The 21,352-nt window shown below is 46.5% G+C and overlaps 1 protein-coding gene and 2 long non-coding RNA genes across 5 annotated transcripts in view; 2 read left to right on the top strand and 1 right to left on the bottom strand.

The window, feature by feature from the left end:
* Nucleotides 1-5,244: 5,244 nt before the first annotated feature.
* Nucleotides 5,245-8,581, bottom strand: LOC141927021 (uncharacterized). The gene is made up of 2 exons (XR_012624273.1): nt 7,716-8,581; nt 5,245-5,576 (listed from the first exon to the last, which is right to left on the bottom strand). It is a non-coding gene; the product is annotated as an uncharacterized LOC141927021 (long non-coding RNA).
* LOC141927020 (uncharacterized) lies at nt 5,423-7,365 on the top strand. The gene is made up of 2 exons (XR_012624272.1): nt 5,423-5,552; nt 5,698-7,365. It is a non-coding gene; the product is annotated as an uncharacterized LOC141927020 (long non-coding RNA).
* Nucleotides 8,582-12,340: 3,759 nt separating the features above from the next.
* The window catches only part of CAB39 (calcium binding protein 39), a 43,159-nt gene continuing 34,147 nt past the window's right edge, over nt 12,341-21,352 (top strand). The window contains exon 1 of one of the 3 annotated variants that reach the window (XM_074833633.1): nt 12,341-12,473. The gene's annotated coding sequence lies outside the window, so the exon portion shown is untranslated. Of the gene's footprint in view, nt 12,474-13,166; nt 13,186-14,177; nt 14,248-21,352 lie in introns of those variants that run through there. The other 2 variants (XM_074833635.1, XM_074833634.1) reach the window with 2 other exon arrangements.

The raw sequence follows: 21,352 nt of genomic DNA, 5'->3' as shown, positions 1-21,352 counted from the left end.
TGCTGGTGGTGAGGTGGTGGGTACTGGGGACAGACGGGTGTGATGGGGGCCAAGAACAGTGTGGTGGCCCCTGGCACCCAGCCAGGGCCCGTGCCCAGCCCACGCAGGGCAGCTGAGCCCCAGCCTCGGTGGGGCGAGCCCCTTGGCTTGCCTGCTGGCATCTGCTCTGGGTGAGCTCATTTCAAGGTTCATTTGTAAGACAGCACTGCAGTGAAAAAGAAGAGCAGCTTTTGCTGTAAACAGTTATTTTACACCTCTCAGTCAGGGCAAAGGCCTTTATTTTGGAGGCACGGGGGGTGCAGGCGGGAGAGCTGCCCTGGCTTTGGGGGAAGGCTGACATCTGTGCTGGGGATTGTAGGGACCTAACAGGCCAATGCAAATGAGCATTAAAGGGAGCTTTCTGCAAATTCCCGCTTTCGTTTTGCATTGCCCACTGCCAGGTTTCACTGAAAAGGGGATTCTCCTTCATAAACAAAGCCTCCCTTTTTTCCTGGGCTTTCCAAAAAAACAAAAAAAGAAAGAGAAAGGGGTGAGTGCTCCTTGGAGTTTTCTTTTTTGCTATTTGTCTACATTTCACACCCTGGAGAAAGAAAACAACTTTTAACATCTGTTCCTGCACTTTTTAAGAGGGAAAGAAAGGCTCTTGAAAAGGGGGAAAGTGTGGCAGATGTTGGCAGGTTCCCTCCAACGCAGATGTCTTGCTCCGAAGAAAACTTTCTTTGGGGACTGGCGGCCAGGGCTCCTCTTTGACTCGGGACACGCGACTGCCTGGCGAACGAAGGGACGTGGGAAAGCGATGGCAAACAAAAGGGCTTATTCAAACAAACCTGAGAGCCGTGAACAATCTAATAACCAGCAGAGAAATGGTCAGCGGCCCCCAGTCCTGCTGGGGAGGGGTCTGGGGCAGCCAGGGGGCGGTGGGACAAGAGAATTTTGCCGCGTCCCCAGGGCTTTGAGCAGGGGTGTCCCCTTCTTGCCCCCTGCCTGCTCCCTCTGGGGCATCCAGTGTGTCACTTCGGCCAAGGACAGACCTTCTCAAAGTGCTAAATGGTCTCAGCTGGTCTGCAGAGCCAGCTGTGCAGGAGCTGGCTGCCCCATGGCGTCAGGCAGCAGAGGAGATGGAGGGCAGGTACCTGCCGGGTGGCTGGGCTGGGCTGGGTGGTCCCACACGCACTGGCCAAGGCACTGGCGAGCCCTCCGCCAGCCAAGGGCCCGGGACAGGATCAGTGACAGGACAGCAGGGGTGTCTTTAGTTAAGCTTTTAAATAAAAGGTTCTGCTGAGATAATAATAAAAAAACCCCAACCCTATTGATTAGGACCAGTTGAAAAATCCTTGGGAGACGGATTTTGAGGAAAGAAGATGTTTTTAATGGAAAGAAAAAAGATTGAGAGAAAAAAGTATTTTCTGTGAACCTTTCGTTCACTGTCTCCCCTTCTCTCTGGCTGCTGAAATAAAATGGTTTTAAATAAGTTTTTGCCATGAAAGCTGGTAATATTTCAGTTTAGGCACTTCATAGGAAAAAAGTGAGATGCCTAGAGGGAGCAGAGCCAAGAAAATTCGTATAAGAAGGTAACTAATTCTGGTTTGCTGTTAAAGCTGAGGAGTTCTGTGATTATTCCTCTAATTCCTCCAAGCTTTGTTCTGCCTCATCTCTGCCCCAGTCCATTTCCTCTGGGCAGGGCAGAGCCGCTCCTGCCGGCGAAGCTGCCTTGTGCTGGGGCAGCTGTGCCTCTTCCCTGCTTGGGGCCGGTGGAGAAAGCCTGAGGTGGAGCAGTGTTGCCTCTTTGGGGTCAAGCGCTGGGGTGAGCAGCCTAAACCCCTGCTGTGGGTGTCTCCCATGTTTCTCCTATCGGCAGAGCTGTCCCTGCATGGTGGCTGGGAAGCAGGAACCATCTCAGCTGGGCTGAGGAGCCCCATGCTGCAGGAAGGATGCTGCATGTCACCAGACACCTGTGTGCACACCCAGACTGGTCCCTCCTGCCTCTTGCAACTAGGGGTGATGCTGTGGGCACAGCTCACAACATGACAGGACTAACCAGGAGGGCTGTGGAGCACTGGGGCAGCCCTTGAGTCTGCCCCAGGCCCCTGGCCGGTTAACAAAATGGCCTTGTTAATGTGGCTGAGCCTTTTGCAGTGATGGATTTGCCATGGGAGAGATGGGGAGGAGAGATGAGCAGGTGCTCCTGAGCACTGCCCGTTCTACTGCCCGTGTGGTTCACAGCAGGACCACTCCATCCCCTCTCCTTTCCAGGCTGGGCATGCATCTGGCCTGGATTTGTCCCCAGTTAAGTGACTGCTTGCCCCTCTTCTGAGGTGGCTCTGCTGGCTGGCTGTGGGAGCGTGGGTCCCTGGCCCGCAGGAGGTGCCAGTGGGCAAGCAAGCCTTCAGGGGGATGGTCAGGGTGCTCGAGGCGTCCTGCTCCATCCAGCACTTCCAGCTGTGTGTGCGTTTGCTGGGTCTGCTTTTATTATAGCAGCTTTGCTTTCGGCACATGCAATAACGTGGGGTTTGTGAATTGAGGAGCAAAGTGTGGATTTGGGAGCCACGGGAGCAGGCAGGCAGTGGGCAGGGTACGGTGGGGGCAGCTGCATGGGGAGCAGGTCAGCCCTGACGCGCAACCTCAGTGCATCCTCTGCACCCTGCGCTCTCTCCCTCGGGGACAGGCTCTAGACCCCCCTTGCCATAAGCAAACATTCACAAAGGAGAGGCTGTTTTTACAGGGGCTTTAGTCATGAATAAAGAGGTTTTTGTCCAGGTTTTGCAGAAGATCAGTTCTGGTTCAAGGTTGAGGTTTAAAAATGAGGGGCAAAGCTCTCCTTTAAAAGGTTTAAATCTGTAGGTTACTTGATAGCTGTAGATCCCAAGCAGCTCGTCCCAAAGCCCTGTGTCACCCAGGAGTGGTTTGCTCTCCAAATGTTACAGCAAGAGAGGAATGTGAGGAGCAGCAGGACATGCCGGCGCGGTGACTGGACGTGCCGGGTCCGGAGGGCGCAGGTGGTGCCTGGGCAGGCAGGCTGGCTCCTGGTGCACAAGCACGTAAACCGCAGCCGCTCAGAGATTACTCACTGTTGAATTGCCCAGGGGGACCACGGCTACATCTCCAGACTGGCTTCAGTTTGGGATGTTCTACCCTCCATGTCCCATCTCAAGCTGGTGCAGCAGGGTCTGCAGGGGGACCACGTGTCCCACAGCTCAGCCAGGACAGGATAGTACTGGAAATGAGGTGGGACAGAAAAGCAAAGGATGATTTATCTGTGCCTAAGGCGTGGAGAAGATCATCTGCAGTCATTTGCTATTGTAAGGAGAGCCGGCTGAGAGAACAGTCCCTTTGCAGCAGACACCATCCATGATGGGACACAGGACCAAAGGCAATGCCAGAGCTTTCAGCGAGGGGAGCTGCAGCGGTGCTGGGGAAGGCTGCTCCCGAAATCCTTTGTGTTGGAAGGCTGTATCGGTTAAATCCTTGGGGCTGGGGTGACGCTCTCTGTACCAGGTCACCGGTTTTGGCAGAGGGCTGGGAGGTTATGGGGTTTGTGGCTGGTGAGAGTTGTATGGTGAGCAGGGAAGAGGCAGAGGAGATCTGTGAGATGAGTCTTGATGTCTGTGGTCAAGTGGTGGCCTGTCAAGGCAATGATGACCTATGCAGTTCACCATGGTGTAGACAGGGGTAGGAACACAGCTGGAGGTTCACCTGCTCCAAAGACATTTACAGATGGAGAAAGAGAAGACATAGATGGCATTGAACAGCGCTACATGCAGTATTTTCATCACAGGGGAAGTCCAGCTCCAGAAGTAGCATTGAACATCTTCTGGAAATGCTGTTGATGTCTCTCCATCCAGCTCCTTTATTGAGTGTGAGTGCACCAAACCTTACTAGTCCCAGCTTGGCTTCCTTGGTACCAGCTGGCTCTACCATCTTCAGGAGTAGACTCCTGGGATAGGAAATAATTACAAGGCTGGTACCAGCTGAGTAATTCTCAGCTTTTCTTTCACACACCCCCATCCAGCCTTCGTGTTAAGGATCAGCTGATGCTCCTGCTGTTGCTCAAGCCGTCTCCTGCCTGGCGGGTTAGCAGTGCTCCTGGCCCCGGAGGAAGTCTTATATGCTGCTTTGCAGCCAGAAAGCTGCTGCTTGCAACACAGCTCCTAGGCCAAGAGCACCTTATAGGAAGAAGAAAATCTGATAAGCCCTGTGAGTGGTGACAGGCTGATAAGGATTAGCCCCTTGCCTGTGCAAAAGTGGTGGTATGAGGGGGAAGAGCCAAGCTTGGTGGAGAGGGTGTAGGGGGTTTCAAGGGACCATTCAAGGGGGTTCTTGAACTTTCCTCATGGGGCTTCCCTGGAGTTGTTTCATTCAGGAGGGCAGCTCTGGGCTTTCTAACACTCTGTGTGTCTGTGTGTGTGATGTTACCAGATGTCACCTTGATAAGAAGCCTCATCTATAATGCAGCAAGTGCTTGGTTTATTCAGTAAGCTTAATTTTCACAGCAACATGGGTGCCTGGTTCCCCAGACATCTGCACCCAGGCTCAGCACCCTGTACTCAGCCCCTGCACATCCCATATATCCAGCACCTGCACACCCCATATCTCAACCCTTGCACATCTCGTATTCCAGCCCCTGCACATCCCACACAGCTTGTTTCTTTATAGCTTCTTGGTTCCCGAGGCCACAGAAGGATCTGGGTTAGGTTTTACCTTTGTGAGACAAATATCTCTTCTGTGGTTGTGAGTAAATGTGGCTTTCGTCCTGGCTTGGCCATGTGCCAATAGCAGCTTTCTTTTTATAGTATGTGTGTATACGTGTACTGACACCACATCCTGACCCCCTGGCACAAAATACCTTGTCAGCACAAATGAGGTGACTAGGCCAGTCACCGTTAGTGCTCTGCGGGGACAGCGACTCGCAGCCCTGCTGCCAGCCCATTGTCCTGGGCCGTGGGCAGGTGGGCTGCTGCAGGGGCAGCAGGGCAGCCAGCAGCACACCGGGCTTAGCAGCAGCGTTTCCTACGTGCTGCTCATTTCTGGTGCTGCAGGGCTGGGATTGCAGCACCCGAGGAAGTGGGGAAACGCTCACTTGAGTTTTTTGCACTTGCTGGTTCAGTCTCGGCACAGCCTGGCTGCTGCTGGGACAGCAGAAAACACAAGGGCTTAAGATGGGAGGGCAGGAGCTGCAGGGTCTCTGGTCTTTGTGAGCCCAGCCCGTCCTGAATTGCACATAAAATGACATCCTGCTCTCTAAGCTAATTTTTTATATCTGTATTTTTATATCTAAATTTTTTACCAATTAAAGCAAAAAGTTTTATACTGCTTTTTGTTTTATAAATACTGTCTGGTTTTAACCATGCCTCTCTCCTCTTTAATTTCTTTATTTTTCTTCCCTCTTGAAATATATCTAGGACACTGTCCTTTTTTATAGGGACGAGGATTTCTTATTCCTTTAGAAGAACCAAAGGCTGTAAGAAGTCCTGCTAGCTCTTGAGGCCCAGTCGCTCGGTGGAAGGAAGACCAGAGCCCCGATGGGGTGAAGAGCAGCCAGGGGTCACGAGAAGGTGGGTGATGCTCCATGGTCCAGTCTGTGAAGGGGAAAAGCAGAACTTGCACATGTTTCAGCTTCTCCATAATGAGAATGTAAAAATAATAACAAAAACCCCACTGTCACAACCCTTTTTTCTTCTTGTCTATTTTTAACATTAGAAGCTGTGCCCTGGCTTTGCAGTCAAAAAGCAAGAGGCCACGACACATGTGAGCTCCCCAAGGAGTTTTCCAGAAGACTCCCTGTGATCAGCTGCGTGTTTTGTTGTGTTTTGAAGATGATGTTTCCTCCCGTCTCCCCGTTCCTGGTGTGTACGTATACACACATGCAGACAGTGACTCACTTGCACACCTGCACACGGAAGATTTTCTGAAGGTACGAATTTTGCTGTAGAATGTAAATGAATTCTCTTTTGAAGGTGAATCCTGCTGAGCTGGGGAAAAGGGGCTCAGCCCTTCTCCAGTCCAGTGCCTGACTTTGAAGGTGGGGACAGGCAGAGCTCTGGAGTTCTTTCCTCCTTGGGAGCCAGAGATCCCATCGTGAGGAGGTAGAGGAAGAAAAAGAGAAGAGGCACAGAAAAGCTTTGGAGAGTCGCAGGGAGGGTCTCTGCATGTATTTGCTGGAGGGGCTCAACATAGATTTAAGTGTCAAGCGACGTGGCAATGACTCCTGTGTTAACCTAGCTACACAGCAGTTGAGACCGAATCCAGCTGAACAGCAGCACCAAACCCATGACGTTCACTGCAGCAGTTTTCTGCTGTAAGAGATAATTAATTAGTTTCTGAAAAGTCCCTCGAAGGGGTAAAGTCTAAGTAAGTGCATAGCAGCATTACCCAGAGGGCGTGGGCTTCAGAGCTTAATGAGTGCTACTGAAATATGAAAGTTAGTAAACTTGGTTCATAATTCCTTTAAAATGTAAAAAAATAGGGAAAGCATCTGAAAAAACAACCCCACCAGTCGTTTTGGTAGTGCTGAACCTGAGGAAGAGTCACTAAAGAAGCCGGCTCCCCAGAGAATGAGCAATAGGCTTCCAATTCCCCTTTGCTGGCTTTCAACCTTAACGTACTCCCATAACCAGGAAAAATCTTTCTCCTTCAATGATTTTCTATTTTAGAATTGATTTGGCAGAAGTGGGAGAATAAGAGTGCTGAGAAATAATAGAAGAAAAGCAGTCCTTTCACAAAGATCAGTGGGTAAATTCAGGTCGGTAGAGAAAGTTCCTCAGGTACCTCTGTGGTAGCTCAGCCTCTCTTCTCCCAAAGCCTCGTGACATTTTTACATGGCAGCTAGCTCTTGCATGGACACGTGGAGCGAGGCCGCCTCACGTGGATGATCATTCAGGCATGCTGGGTGACCAGCAGAGCAAAATGTTGCCTACAGAGAGCACCCGTGTGGGCTGCCTGCCTGGGGGCACCTGCACGGGTTCCCAGACCAAGGCTGTCTTCTGCCATTGCTTACAGTACGAGTGTTAAAAGGATGAAAACTAGAGGCTCCTGCCAATATATGGAATATCCTTTTTAATCATTTCACCAGTGTTCGCAACCTCGTGTCTTTCCTGCATGATTTGGGCATTGCTGATGTATTTGCTTCCAGCACTATTGAATTAATGGATGGATTTGACTGTTTTTTTGCCTTTTTTTTAGACTCAGGAAATACATTCTTCTACGGTGCTGTTGTTAAAGGGTGACTTCTGTTATTTCCTTTCATGTTTATCACACTGATGAAAATCTGGTTTTGGCTTTAGTAGTAGATTCTTGCTGGAATGGATGCTGCGATTTATAGATAACTTTCAATTGTTCCACAATAATAAAAAGTTTATTAAAAGGGCATGGTTCTGCAGAATGACATACTGCTCTTCTTGCTTTCCAGGAAAGGAATTTGCAACACATTTTTTTCCCTATGAGTCTTCCGGTAATTGTTTTTCTTTTCTGACAGTCTTTACATGCTACTCTTAGTTCTTGTGATTTGCAATAATATTTTAAAAATGTGCTTTAATTCTGAAATGGCACCTTGAATTGAGGATAAATCATAGCATCCCTGTGAGAAAAAAAAAAAACAACCTAACTGCTATGGATGACAATTACATTTATTTGTGCTATCTAATGTAAATAGGTTTGGGGGGTGTGAGTTTGTTCATTATGTATTAATTGAATGAAGTGAAAGTTAACAAAATGCTTACCCAGCCATGTTTCTTTGAGAAAAGCTTCAAAAGTCTGCGGTGAACGTCCCCAGCCAGTAACGGGTGAAATGCAGTTTCAGGAACAGTCAGAGGCTTTTGTGAAATCTGGGTGATTAAATTCAGCCGCTTCAGCTTGGTCCAAAGTCCATGGAAAGATTCAGGATTCTTGTTCTTCTGAACTTTAAGTACAAGATATTCAGCATAACTCCAGTCATTCCTACTCCTAATATTTCCTCCCCAAAGTCTTTTCCCGGAAACACTTTGTTGGGGACCAGGAACGTGAGCTCTGGTCTGTGAATCACACCAGTGCATGCCTCTGACCAATTAAAACATAAACTGGATGTTGGTTATGTTCTTTCCTCTTTGCATATTTATCAAGGCAGCTGGCAAGAAGACCCAGATTATTTTTTCAGATGGGCTGCGTTGTACCTATTGAGATGGCCGTGTAGGTGACAGCGGAACACCTCCATCCCATCGCATGGCGAGGTAGTGACATGCCTGATGTCCACGCAGTAATTGCCTCTGTGCTCCTGGCCCCACTTTCCTACGATGGTTTGGGCTCTGTGCAAACGGGGCTCGTGATCGGGACCTCTCACAGCACCACTGCCAGTAAAACTCAGCGTGGGGCTTTTTGTAGGAGTGACATTTACCTTGTTCAGGGTTGTGACCATTTGGGCTACGGGCAGTGACATCCTAAAGTGTGTGGCAGGCTGCAAGGCCTGGGGGGAGGAATGCTGCGTGGGACATGGCGAGAGGCACCTGGCACCTGCCCCCGCAGCAGGGTAGTTGGGGAGAGAAGGAAACATCCTCCAAAGGGAAAGGGCACGTGTGTCCTACTGCATTACAGCCCTGGAGAAGAGAACAGATGAGCCAGGCGATGAGTTACTTCCTCTGCGCGAAGCACTGAGGGTGCAGCAGGGTGACTAAGAAACAAGCCTCGATCCCTGGGGACAGGGTGGGACAGAGACCCTTGGGGCTGCTGGGGACCTACATTAAAATTGTATTTGAGAGAAGTTGTGTTGCCACTCTTTAAGGAAACCAGCCCAGTGTGAATGACATCCTGCAAGCCTGATGCTCTTGCAGGGACGCATTGGCCCAGCCTGGTTTTTGGCTGAACCACAGGAACCTGTGATGCTGTCGGCCGCCTCCCTGCCTCCACCCGCTCTTGGCCTCAAGGAGAGCTGAGGGAGGCTGGTCCTGGAGAGCCAGCTGCTGCCACGCAGGACCTGGAATCCTGTGCGGAGCACCGCGGCTCTGCCTCAGGTACGGTCAAAGGAAGAAAAAAGGTAAGCAAAACAGAGCTGCTTGAAGAAACATTAGTTTCGCAGGATGACATAGTATTTTCCCCCACTTTGCCATTTGTCTGTGTTGGATAGTGATTAGAGGAGCTGAAGCTGAGCTGCAGGGCTCCCTGGACCTCGAACCAGCAGCAAAAAACCCTAGGATCCCCTTCAGCTGTCTGTCCCTCCTGAGCAAAGCACCTGAGTGCTTGCCTTTTTAACTCATTTTTTTTCTTCCCGTGAACTAACTTGGCCTTTTTAATGTTTATTCACTTCCTATTTTGCAAGGATTAATTAATTCACAATGGATGTCTCAGTCATGGCTGTGAATTAGTGAATTGCTAGTGAACTAAGAGCTCTTTCACATGCTGAATTTAATTCCTGCTTCTAAGAGCTTAGAAAAATCATGCTCTCTCTGCTCAGGATTTCCCTGCAGTATACTACACAGGGATGGTAATTGCACTGAACCCATTACTTGCATGATCTTTTTTCCAGTGGTCATTTGTAAAGCAGTAGTGTCTATTTTCCAGGAGCTGGTGTCAAATTCCTGTACTAGCGTTTGCCTTTAATTCCTTCTTCTCTCTAGTCAGTACCCTGAGTATTATCTGTTTAAACTTGAAAATTTTTAGCATAATTACAGGTTAACAATTTGAACCCAGACATACACACCCTTTCCATGTTGGCTTTGAAAACAATTATTCGCAGCTCACAAGTGGGATATACAAACTGCCAGTGTTTCACCAACCACACGCCATGGGCCCAGGCAAACTTTGCAAGCCATTCCCCAAGGTCCTGTCACCTCACACAGGCAGCGTGTCCCCTGCCTGCTTCAGGTCCAGAGCGCCTTCATCTCTTATATCTTTATATAAGAGCAAGTATATATTTGGGGGATATAAGCAAGTACATATAAAAAAATGTATATACACACTTGCTCTTATATCTTTTTACATATATATATATAATATATATATTTATCTGTACTTGCTTATACCCCCATGTCCTGTCCGGTGAGGTGCTGACCACAGCAGGGCTGGCTGGGGTAGCCCCCAGTGGCGCTGGCACGCTGCCAGGCTGGACCCGGAGCCCGCAGTGCCGGGCCAGGTGAGCATCCCCACCAAACCAGCACTGCTGTAGCTGCCCAGCCACACCACCCAGTGCAAATTCCTCTGTGCTTCCATGCTGTCGGATGCATGGGTGGCTGCAAGCGTGGTCAGAAACATTTTTCTGCATCCAAGCTGTAGCACACTGCTGACTAAGCGGGCTGATTCAAGAAGACCTGTTGGCCAAGCATTTCACATGTTCTGTGAGATCTTTCCCCACTGGAGATGGCATCAGGAATCTCTTTTCTTCTGCTGTTAGTTGTCATTTCCTGCAGGACGGCACAGCCAAGCCCAGGGAGCCATCAGGGTGGGAACTGGAGGAGAACAAGGGGGCTTTGAGCAGGGAAGCCAATGGGATGCTGCAGGTGGGTAACACGTAAAGGGTCCAGGAACGAAAACCTATCTCACAGGGGTGAGAATTTGGCCTGTGAAATACTCGAGGTTGCTGCTAAAAGACACAGCTAGCGCAGAGTACACGTGATAGCTATCCAAAAATGCAACATATGGGGCAGCACAAGGGCCGAACACGCTGCTTGGGTAGGCCAGCCAAGCACTGCCGGACTGCTGTGTTTTCTCGGACAGCTGGGGGTGCTATTCGTTGTCTGGGTATGAAGACTATTTTTGCTTATGTTTGAGTTTGTTTGGTTTTTTTTTTTTTAATTTGGTAAACTTCCAGGTTGGGGGAAGGGAACGCCTGCCAGGCATGGGGAAAAAGAGGCGACCCTGCAGTCCACAGGGGAGTGTGTAGGTCCAGCACCCTGTGCAAACTACACTGCACTAATGTCACTACAGAAATCGCTTTTGCTTTTCACCCACCTAGTCACCTCACTGTAGCTAGAGTAGATTCTCACTCTGTATAACACGAGCTCGCTTAGCTGTGAGTACAGCCTAAGTGAGAGGAGCTTCAGCCCCTCTGTGCCTGCCTGCCCAAGCCGCCCAGCAAGAGCTGCCCTGTCCAGTTCAGCGTCCCGGGGGGAGCCTGGGGGGCCACGGGAGGCAGCTTTGCCTGCCAACGCTGCAGACAAGGCAACCGTGACACATGAAGTTCAGAGCAGCAACATGCTGCTGCAGGAAAAAATTACGGCATCAAGAAGCCCGACCCAAACCCTCCCCAGTGATGTGACGGGGGAGTGCAGGAAGGGGATGTGGAGACACGTAATTAAAAGAAGCTGAAGATAGAAGCTGTCAGCTGGAGCCATACAGTGCAACAGAGCATGAGGAGTTTAAGGACGTTTTGGGAAACCAGGCCAGCAAGTCCCACACTGCTGCATGGCAGTAACGCATCAGACCCGCGGGGGCAAGGTTCACCTCATGGCTTGTAAGAAATTCATGACTTGTTCCATAAAAATATATCTTTCTGCTTTAAAATCACGTTATGTATTATACTGCAGTAATGGACATCAGCAGATCTATGCTGGGAGAGAGCTGGGCTTTTTTCAGTTCAGGCTAATCTGCATTTGTCACGGCAAGAACATATGAATATTACCTGACAGGGACACAGAAACAGCCCAAAGCCCCTCCGTGCCGCGATGGGAACTAGCAGAAAACCTTCGGACTATAATTCACTGGCAGCCTGATGCGCGGGGCCGGCTGAAGTCCAAGTCCAAGGCACGATGCTGCGTCACAAGCCCACATCTGAGCCCTGAGGTTTGCGGCGTGGAGGGGAAGAGTTTTCTGACAGTGCAGAGGGTGCAGGGAGGTTAGAGCAAAGAGGGGAGGGGGAATGATAATAATAAATAAAAATTATAAACCAATAAATGCTAAATAATAAAACCACTAAATACTAATAAAGAACAAAATAATAATAATATTTACATGCTAATAACTCATATAAGGAGTAATAACAAAAGTTAAATCTTAGTAACACATGCCCCCGGGGGGGGGTGCTTTGGCACCCACCCGCCAGCCGGGGCGATGGCGCGGGAGGTCTCCCACGAGCAGCCGGGGGGCGGCCCGAGGCCGCGTCTCTCCGCGGAGCGGCGCGGCCCCGGCGCGCCCCCCCCCCGCCCCCCGCGGAGGGCGGTGCTCGGCGGGGCTCCCGTTCCCGCGGCGGGCGGGGTCCCGCGCGGGCGCCGCCCTCGGTCCTCCGCGCCGGCAGGGGGCGCTGGCGCGCGGCGGCGGGCGGAAGCGTCCCCGCGCCCCGCCGCCCGCTGCCGCCGTCGCGCGCCGCCGCCGGGCGAGGGAAGGGCCGCTGCGACGCAGCAGAGCGCGGGGCGGGGGGGGGGAGGGGGCCGGGCGAGCCGGGGCCGCGCCGCGCCTCTTGCCTGCAGCCGCCGGAGCCGCGCCGCCAGCCGCCGGAGCCGGGGCGGTCGCGCCGCCAGGGGCAGGCCCCGCCGGACACGCCGCCGAGGAGGCGCCAGGCCGCGCTCCGCACCGAGGTACCGCGGGCGGCGCGGCGGGGCGGGGGGAGGCCGGCGGCGGGTCGGGCCCGGGCCCGGTGGGCGGTGCGTGGGCTGAGGGGGGGGGGCGAAGGCCGCCGGGCCCGGCGCGCATTGTCCGCCGCTTCCCCACCCCGGCGCGGGGCCGGGTCGGGCCGGGAGGCGGCGCCGCGGCCGGTGCGTGCGGGGCGACCGCTCGGGGCAGGGCCGGGCCGTGCCCTGCGGGCCGCGGAGGCCGCCGGGGAGCGCGGCCTGGCCCGGCCGGTGACCGCCGCTGCTCGGCCCCGTCTGCCCGCTCGGCGGCGGCCGGTGCTGGGCGGGGGCCGGCCGAGTCCTGCCGGCCGGGTTGGCCGCGGAGGCGGCGCTGGCTGGGGAGCACCGCTGGCGGCCTGGGGAGCGGGGCAGTTCCCGGCTGGTGCGGGCTTCGCCGGGGGGGTCTGTGCCCTTTGGGGGCGCGGGGGGTGTCTCTGTGCCGGTGTGTCAAAGCCGGAGGCGGTCCCGAGGGGAAGGGTACAGACTGTGTTTCGCTGGTGCGGCAGCGCCTTTTATCCCGAAGTTCCTCAAATGCCGTAGCTGGGTAACGAATTAATATGCAAAACTGCGCAGGGTTTACCTCAGCCCGCAGAAGCGGAGCCGCTGCTGCCCGGCCCCTCTCGGGACGGGCTGCGGAGGGGAACGCTCCGTCCCAGCCAGGCGGCAGCGGCAAATGCAGGTGGGCAGTCGTCACCCGAGCTGGCCTTTGGGTCAGCAGACACCCAGTTAAAATCTCCTCTTTGTTATACCCTTTATTACGTGAATTGATGGGAGGTGCGGAGCAGGCACCAACTTACGCAGTACTCTCGGTGTCCGGGTCTAAGGCCTCTTCCTACAATTGTTACTCATGTTCTAATAGGCCTCTGTGCAGAAATAACTATGTGAGGGCTGTTAAGATCCGAATTTCTTTGCAGACTAACCCACAGAAAGCTAACACAGCGTGATCTCTGTGTTCCACAAAAGAAAAAAGTTTTTTCATTGTTTTTTTCATGCAGATCTGTAAAATACTACTAGTATTGAAACTAGGATGTATGTAGTGTTTTGGGAGCTTATTTAGATTTTTTTTTTTTAAAGAAAATTTAATTTTGGTATGTGATCATCTAGGTGCGTAGGATTTATTTAAAACCTATATGCTGTCTTATGGGAATGGTGTGATTTAATTTGCATGATGAGTCAAATATTAAATTACATGACCTAGGCTCTTTAGTTTCAGTGAGGCAAGTAACAGTGCTTGAAACAACAGTTTAAATGTAGATCAGAAATGAAAGTTGATTAGCATCAAAATATTGTAAGATTTTTTTGTATGTGTGGTTTTTTAAATTTACCTGTCAGAAACTCTAATTCAAGGCCCTGTGTTTTCCTTTCAGCGGTGTAGTTCATCACCAGGAAATGTGTCTTCCTTTTTAATGCGAAGAGCTCATGAAATCATATACTGTCAGAGGAAATCTAACATCTTGAGCTTGCGCCTTGGCATCTAAACTTTTAAATAATAGATTTTTTTACTATTTAAAACACTGTGTACCTTTAGTTAATACCTGTTACCTAATACCTGTTGATGTGGCACATGCCTCTAGCTGCAGAGGAAAAAAAAGGCTGAGAAATACTGTGAAGTAGAATAAGCATGGCGCCTGTTTTGGGGTGAGAAATGACTTGATTTTTTTTTTTTTTCAGTTGCCTTGTATGAATTGGCAGCTTACCTGATCTGTAAGAGTGGCATGATGCCCCATGGCACCGTGTCTTGGTAGGATTCTGTCTGTCATGGACTCGCTGTTGTAAGAATATTGTATTTTACAATTAGCTTTGTGGCTGTCTTGTGATGTGAGAAACTATTGAGACAGCCAGTTAGTATATGCTTGGCTTAAATTTATTTCTATTTAAACTGTAATCTTGATAGTGGTGCAATGTATGTTGGGGAATTTCCTTGGTCAGACAGGAAAAAGTACCTTAGTACAGGAGGGGCTTGTGTCTGGTGGTGTTGGGAGCAAGCAAGTAAAGGTCTTGTAGTGTAAGTTTGTATGTATGGGCTAAGATGCTGCTGGATATTTCTAAATGCTGATAACATTGATTTTTTGGAAGTTGCTTGCATTCTCTTATCTATGTTTACGTGGAGTTCTGAAACTTTGATATGTTCTGTAGGTATTTATTGCATGGTTGTAGATGTAGAATTATAAAACAATTCAATTTTTTTTAAGATGTATGTGTTTATACAAATAAAGGAGACTAAATAAAAGTGCCAGTTAAGTAATACTTTGTGATAAGATGTCACTGAGAGATAATTATGCTCTTTGGGTGTTATCACGCACAGACAAATGCGTATTCCCGGTGGGGTGTGATAATATTAAGAAAACTCCACCTCTTGGAATTCCTTGATTGCTTTTATGAAACATTTATTCAGGATGGAATAGTGTTTTGCATTCTATCGTGGAAGCTGATGCGTTAGTCTCTTACTAATTAATGGATGGTAGTCAAATGAGACCTTACTGTTGTGCTGTACATGCTGCACTTTCTAGGGTTTTTATGGTATTTTTTTGAATATTAGAATTACCGACCAATGTCCTCCCTTCTGAATCAATTCTGTATTGAGTTTTTGCAGATTTTTTTATTGAGATGTTTGCAACCTTAATTTTTGTGTAAAATCTTTCTGGAAGCTTTGATAATCTCTGTAATGCACTTAGAGGCTTTAGACACTTGCTAAAATGTTGGGTTTTGTACTGCATGTAGAGTTTTGAAATGGCGCACTAACAGTCGGAGCTGGTTTGAAGCAGGGGGCAGGAAGGAGCCTAGATGACCTTTTGAATTCCCTTCTGGCCCAGTTTTTCTGTACTTCTGACACTTTATAATATGGTTTAATTACAAGAGCAGCTATTAAAATATGATTACCTTTGTCTAATTGGAGGCAGCTTTCTATCAAAACTAAAATTTAACTCATCTGCTCCTTCAGAATTAATAGTACCACATCAACCTGCAGCTATTTATGTGAATAATACGCAAAGCAAAAAATATGAGTTGAATTTCAAATATTGTATTATCTACATTGTACAGTTGAAATCTTGTAAATTTAGCAATTTCTGGTAAGGAAACAGTGGGCTACGTGCACTTCTACCACTACTTCTTAGCTGCAAGTTGAAGCCAGATATTAATCACATTGGACAAAGATCTTTTTAGTTGTTCAGTGGTCCTAAGCCATAGTGTTCACTGTAACGGTATTTTTGTAGCTGTAGATAAATGTCAAGTAAGACAAAAAGTCCCGTTTGCTCTTAGTGCTCAAGATTGTGCTGTTCTAACAGAACTTTAAAAATGCTACTTCCCCAGTTTGTTGTCTGATCTAGGGTGTTTATTAGTCTGGATTGTTTGCACGTTCAGCTCTCGTTCCCTTCTGTCTGGACACTCTCTTTCCCCATGTTTTCTCTCAATATCGGGCTTCTTGCAGCACAAGATACAGAGGTGTGAGCCAGACGGAAACTGAATGTCTTCAGTTAGAAGGTGAAACTTTATGCTCAGATCCCTCCCCACCCCCAAGTGCAAACACAAAGGTTAAATTAGAAGATGAGGCTGTCTTGAATTATTTTAACGGACTTGAGCTAGGCTTTTAAATGCATGCTTCAGGAGCACCTACGGCTTAAACTGGTGTCATGTGAGTTTGGTCTTTCTTTAGCCTGAGCAGATTTATGTGCTTTCGTTATTCCACCTTATGATAAAATGGCACATTCATTTGTCCCTATTTAAGTACTCTTACAAAGGATTGAATTCAGGATTGATCCAGACTGGAAGCAGCCAAAATACTGTGTGTTTACAGGAATAACTGTGGTCATTCCTCAGCAGCCTTCATGTCCTGTTTTTTTCAGACAACATTGATTTAGAAAGTAAACTGCTTAGATTTAAATAAACAACTGCAATTTGCTAACTCCCTTGTTTTGAGTATTCTAGCTAATGCTTCATATAGTCAAAAGACACTATAAAAAGTTCCTGACTGTGGACTTCAAATACGCTAGGAGGAAGGTAATTTTAATCCTGTCCACAAGGGCATAAAATTCTGGGGGAAATCGCTGGATGTTGTAGCTAATCTTTCTGTTTGTTGGAAATCTACTTCTAATAAAATATGTAGTTCCTTTCTAAAGATCCATTTGCTCTGTAATTCTTCCCTCCCCTTCAAGCGCTTAGAGAATTCATCGCTAAAGTTAAATATATCAAGACAGTTCAAAAATTGAGAAAGTTATAATTAGTACAGAACTGTAGCATTAGTGTAACATGTTTCTCCAAGTTCAGATGAAGTTGTTTAGGAGTAACTACTTGGAGTTATTTTAAAACGTTCAGGTGTACTGTCAAGTGTTGCACAGTGAAATGGCTGCGTCAGTGAAAAATTGCTATATGCTGCTTTTGATCCTTACCGTTGTGTATTTTTTCAATCAATTTGTATTGATAACAAATTCATTTTTCTTCCTAAAAGAATGTAACTAGATGTTTAACTGCAAACCCTGCAATATTTGAAATGTGACACTTAAAAATAGCTAAGATAGAACTTGGCTATAAATTGAATTAGTATGTCAACTTTTCAGGGAGTTGAATATGTGTGATTGTGAGAGAAGTACTTCAAGTATGTTCAGTCATTTATGTCTGTGAAATGCCTTATCTCCTTTGAAGTTATCTGTGTTAAAACATAATGAAAAAATTAAGAAGTGTTCCCAGAAATGTGGAATGCGTAATCTTTTTCTGGCTGCTAGAGGTGCCCAGGCAAACAGCTGACATCTGAAGAAATACCTTTCTGAAAAGTTTTTGTTGTTCTATTTACTGACTTAAGTAAAACACGCTAGTGCATAGAAATATGAAGAAAGCCTGTTGAACAGGCAGTTGTGGAAGGCCCCTCCGTCTTGCTGGCCAGCTCTCACGTCTGCTGCCGCTCAGATTTTGCCAGGCAGAAGCTGACTATGTGATTTTTCCCTGTTGTTTTTCTTTTTACTTCCTTGGCTAAGAGCTCACCTGGGAAGGCTTACCATGGATGGATACCTCTTCAAGTATTTGTTCAGAGTCACGCCAGCTTCCCACCTCATCTGCTGAGGAGGTTGCTTTAAAAAAAAAAAAAGTCTGTGGACATTGAATTATCAACAGCATCTTGTATGGAGTGGTAGATGTGTGTGCTGATAGCAAGCATTCAGGGCATGCTGCTTCAATGGAGTCTCTGATCTTTTCCTCTGGGTAAGCAAGTTTCAAGAGGTTTTGCTACAGTTGTAGAAATGAGGCAAAAGTTACTTGTGTCATTCTATTTTACTTTGACTGTTAGGTGTGAAGTATGCCCTTTACTGCTTTGACAAATGATACTTCTTTTAATATATGTCAAAATTTTTCTTTTCCTGATGTATTGTAATGGTTTATAAAATTAACCAGCATATAATATTTTGACTTTATTGAATACCACATATAGACAAAGAAAAGGCAAAAGAAAAGTTTGTTCACAAGGAAGTAAGATTTTAGAAAAGAAAATGTAGGGCTTTTTTTTCTAGCTAAATGAGACCTTAGTGATACAGACATGCACTGAGTGTAACACAGGTGAGCACTGAGAAGTCTCTCCCACACAGTTTATGAATGCATGGTTCTTCTAACCTGTAACACTTGCTGTTCAAGTCCTAAGCTTCTTCTGACCAGAGGTTGGTAGTGATGAACTTTATGGTGGAATTTAAAGGGATACCTTGCAGGGGAGAGAGTTGAGGCACAGTTCTTGATAAAGACTTTGTATGTGCTCATTACTATATTAGAAAAATGTTGAGAAAGTGAAGTTAATATCTCAAAAGTTAACAGATATTCAGAACCTCACTTCGCTTATACTGATTTAGTACAAAAATTTGATTACATGATTGTTTTTGGGTTTTTTTTTCAGCAGGACCTTTTGTTCTGTCAGTGCACAAGAGAACGCTCAGTGAAGGGGCATCCTTTGCATGTGCTTGTTCAGTCACAATGTGGTATTTGATCTTTGGCTTTATTGCATAAAACTCAGTTCTCTGAAGACAGGAGGACTCAGGTCCTCATGGGTTTTTCATTGGTTCACAGACGCTAATAAAAGTACATCTCAGAGTGTTCTTCAGCAGCATGGTGATTCTCCTCCTTTTTTTCAGGTAACAATGCTTATGCACAGAGAATTTTCCCCTGTGTTTGAGTGCGTGAAGTTATGTGTGTTTGGTGGAGCATTTGAGAGCTTACACTTCCAAGACTTTTTTCCCAGTGGCATCCATTTGTGATGTGAGATTCAGTTGCCTGAACATAGAGATCTAGTATTAGTTTAGATGCTCCAGTCATCTGCCCAGGACTGGTAGGAGATTTGTGATTTTCTGAAGGGGCAGTTGGAGACCAGCTGTGCTATTCTAGTGCATTTGCAGTGGCATTCATCATCCAGGGACCTGAACTGCTGCCATAGTTGTTAGTCTCAGGATTTCATTCTGGGCTCCTAGAAGAGGATGGACACCTAAGTAGTGACCACATGTTAGGCACTTGGGTTATGTGTTGCCTAATGACAAAGGAAGATTCGGGGTAGAATTCTGCTGTTTGGGGCAATACCTGAGAGTGTTGACTGAGGGACCTGGTTTTGCTGTCCTCTGCCTTGCTGCATGCTTTCCAACTTCAAATCAAATAAGGAAAAGTTCTTGTGGAAAATTTGTCTTTGTATAGTTTGCCAATGGAATGAAGAAGGCTTCTCTTAAAAAAAAAAAAAAGTACAATTGAGGAAAACTAAAACAGTCAAGGTAATTAGAGAAGGTTAAATCTCAAAGTGTTGGGTCCTTGCTACTTGAACATGAGAAATTCAACTTGTCTTAAAATATGGTCTGAAAGTAAACACAAGCTCCAGCGACTAGGTCAATAGTCTTGCTCAATGGATTTCATAGATAATGATCAATAACGAAGGAAGCTTCTTGAAAATACTCTTATTTTTCTAAATATGTGCTGTTCTGAACGTGATTAATTTGTAATCTCTAAGAAAAGCAGATACTGACTCATCAGTATTGACTAACAGAGTTCCGTTTTACATCTATAATTGACATTGAGCAATATTTAAACTCTGCTAACTCTGTAATAGGGTGGAGCTGGAGTAAACAGTCTTTCTGTTAGGAACCGCATCCATTCACAGAGCATTTTGGGCAGAGTCCTGGCACAGCTGTGCAGTCTGACTGGTGTTACTCTTAACCCATGTGTTACGGTCAGGGGATTGACATCCTTAGACCCAAAAGAGGTGCTTTATTTCAGGGTTATGGAATATTTTCCAAAAAAGTCACAAAATCTTAAGGGTGTTTGTGTGTGATGACAAATTTATGAATGTATTGAAGTTTTAAATTCTGTGGAAGAATTACATGTAATTTTTCTTCATTCCTGTAACTTGGAAAAAAACAAACGGCCTGCAACCCCCTAGCTTTCTAACTGGTGATTGTAGTTATTCCTTCCTACCTGTATATATACATTGTTATTTATCTTAAGGAGACATTAACTCTCTTTGAGCTTTCATTCTTGTTTGTGAACATATGTACATATGTGTGTGTGCATACGTATAAATAAAAAATGTTAACAGCCATATAGGCATGGATTTGTAGTGTACATCCAACAGAAGATGGATTATGTTTTTTCCTTGGAGACTGTCCGTGCAAGGCTTTTTGTTTCCCTTAGGAATTGCACTGAATAAGATATCAGCATTGCTGCAGTCGAGTTGTTGGAGTCTGAAGAGTAGTTCTGCTCTCCCTCTGGCATTAGCAGTTGCCCCTCGTGTATTTACACAGGTTGAGGACTTAACAGTATCAAATCTAGGAAGAAATGTCAAATCTGTTTCAGAATTAGCTGTTCTTGAGCTCCTTAGCAAACAAGGAGAAGGATTGTTGGCCAGAAATACAGAATCTTTCCGCTCTAAATGGGTTATTTTTAACTTTCAGAATTACTTGCAAGCATTGAAAAGTCTTAGTTACAGCAGAAGTTTCTACAACTTGTAGCTTCTATTTATTGTGGTACTCTTAACTTCCAGTGTTGTGGATTCATGCCTCTGAGATTTATACCAAAACTGAGAAAATGTGGAATTTCATCAAGTCCATAAATTAGATAACCAAACTAAACTAATTTTAAAATTATTGTGAATGGGCAAATTAAAATCTATATTTTAGGATCTAAAAGGGAAATCTGGATAGTTTGAAAAGCAAGAAAGTATAGTGTCTTTCACATTGTTTATATAAATCTTGTTTGACTTAGTACTGAAAAAAAAAATTAAGTTATCTGAATTCTCTGAAGTCCTCTGATTTATTTCTGTATCGAATGCATGTTTGATCAGATTGCAGAATCATCACTGCATGCATTTTACTTTTGTTATTTTCAGAAATTTTAAAGATACCATTACAGATTACTTTACAGAATTTATAACCAATAGTACATTTTGACTGCAGTCAAACCTTAGGTTATAGTTTTAAACCGGCGTCTTGAAAGCATAACCTTACTTTCTCCTTCTTAAATTTAGCATTTTCCTAACATGTTGAATACTTCTGTTGTTGAAAATGGAACTACAGTATAGAAAATTTATTTGAGAATTATGATTTCTTTAGGCTCCCTTTTGTAATTAGAACAAGTCTTTTAGCATAGAAAAGATATATTTTTAAAACAATTAAAGCTTTTGAGTAACTTCAGTTTGCCAAGGCTGTGAATGTTGATAGCTGCAAATTTTTATTTCTAGAGTATTTGATTGTTTGATTTAAGGGCTCTTGTTGGATTGGAGCCTCTTGGTGATGTAGAAAGCAATGATATTATACTGTTGTAAATTCCTATCAAAGTAATTTTTATAATCCCTTATTTAAATAAGATTAGTGCTAAGCTGGTGCACTGATTAATTT

This window comes from Strix aluco, chromosome 9 (genome assembly GCF_031877795.1).
Source record: "Strix aluco isolate bStrAlu1 chromosome 9, bStrAlu1.hap1, whole genome shotgun sequence".
Classification (NCBI taxonomy): domain Eukaryota; kingdom Metazoa; phylum Chordata; class Aves; order Strigiformes; family Strigidae; genus Strix; species Strix aluco.
Note: the sequence above shows the minus strand (reverse complement) of the source record. Positions and strands in the feature narration are given on the sequence as shown.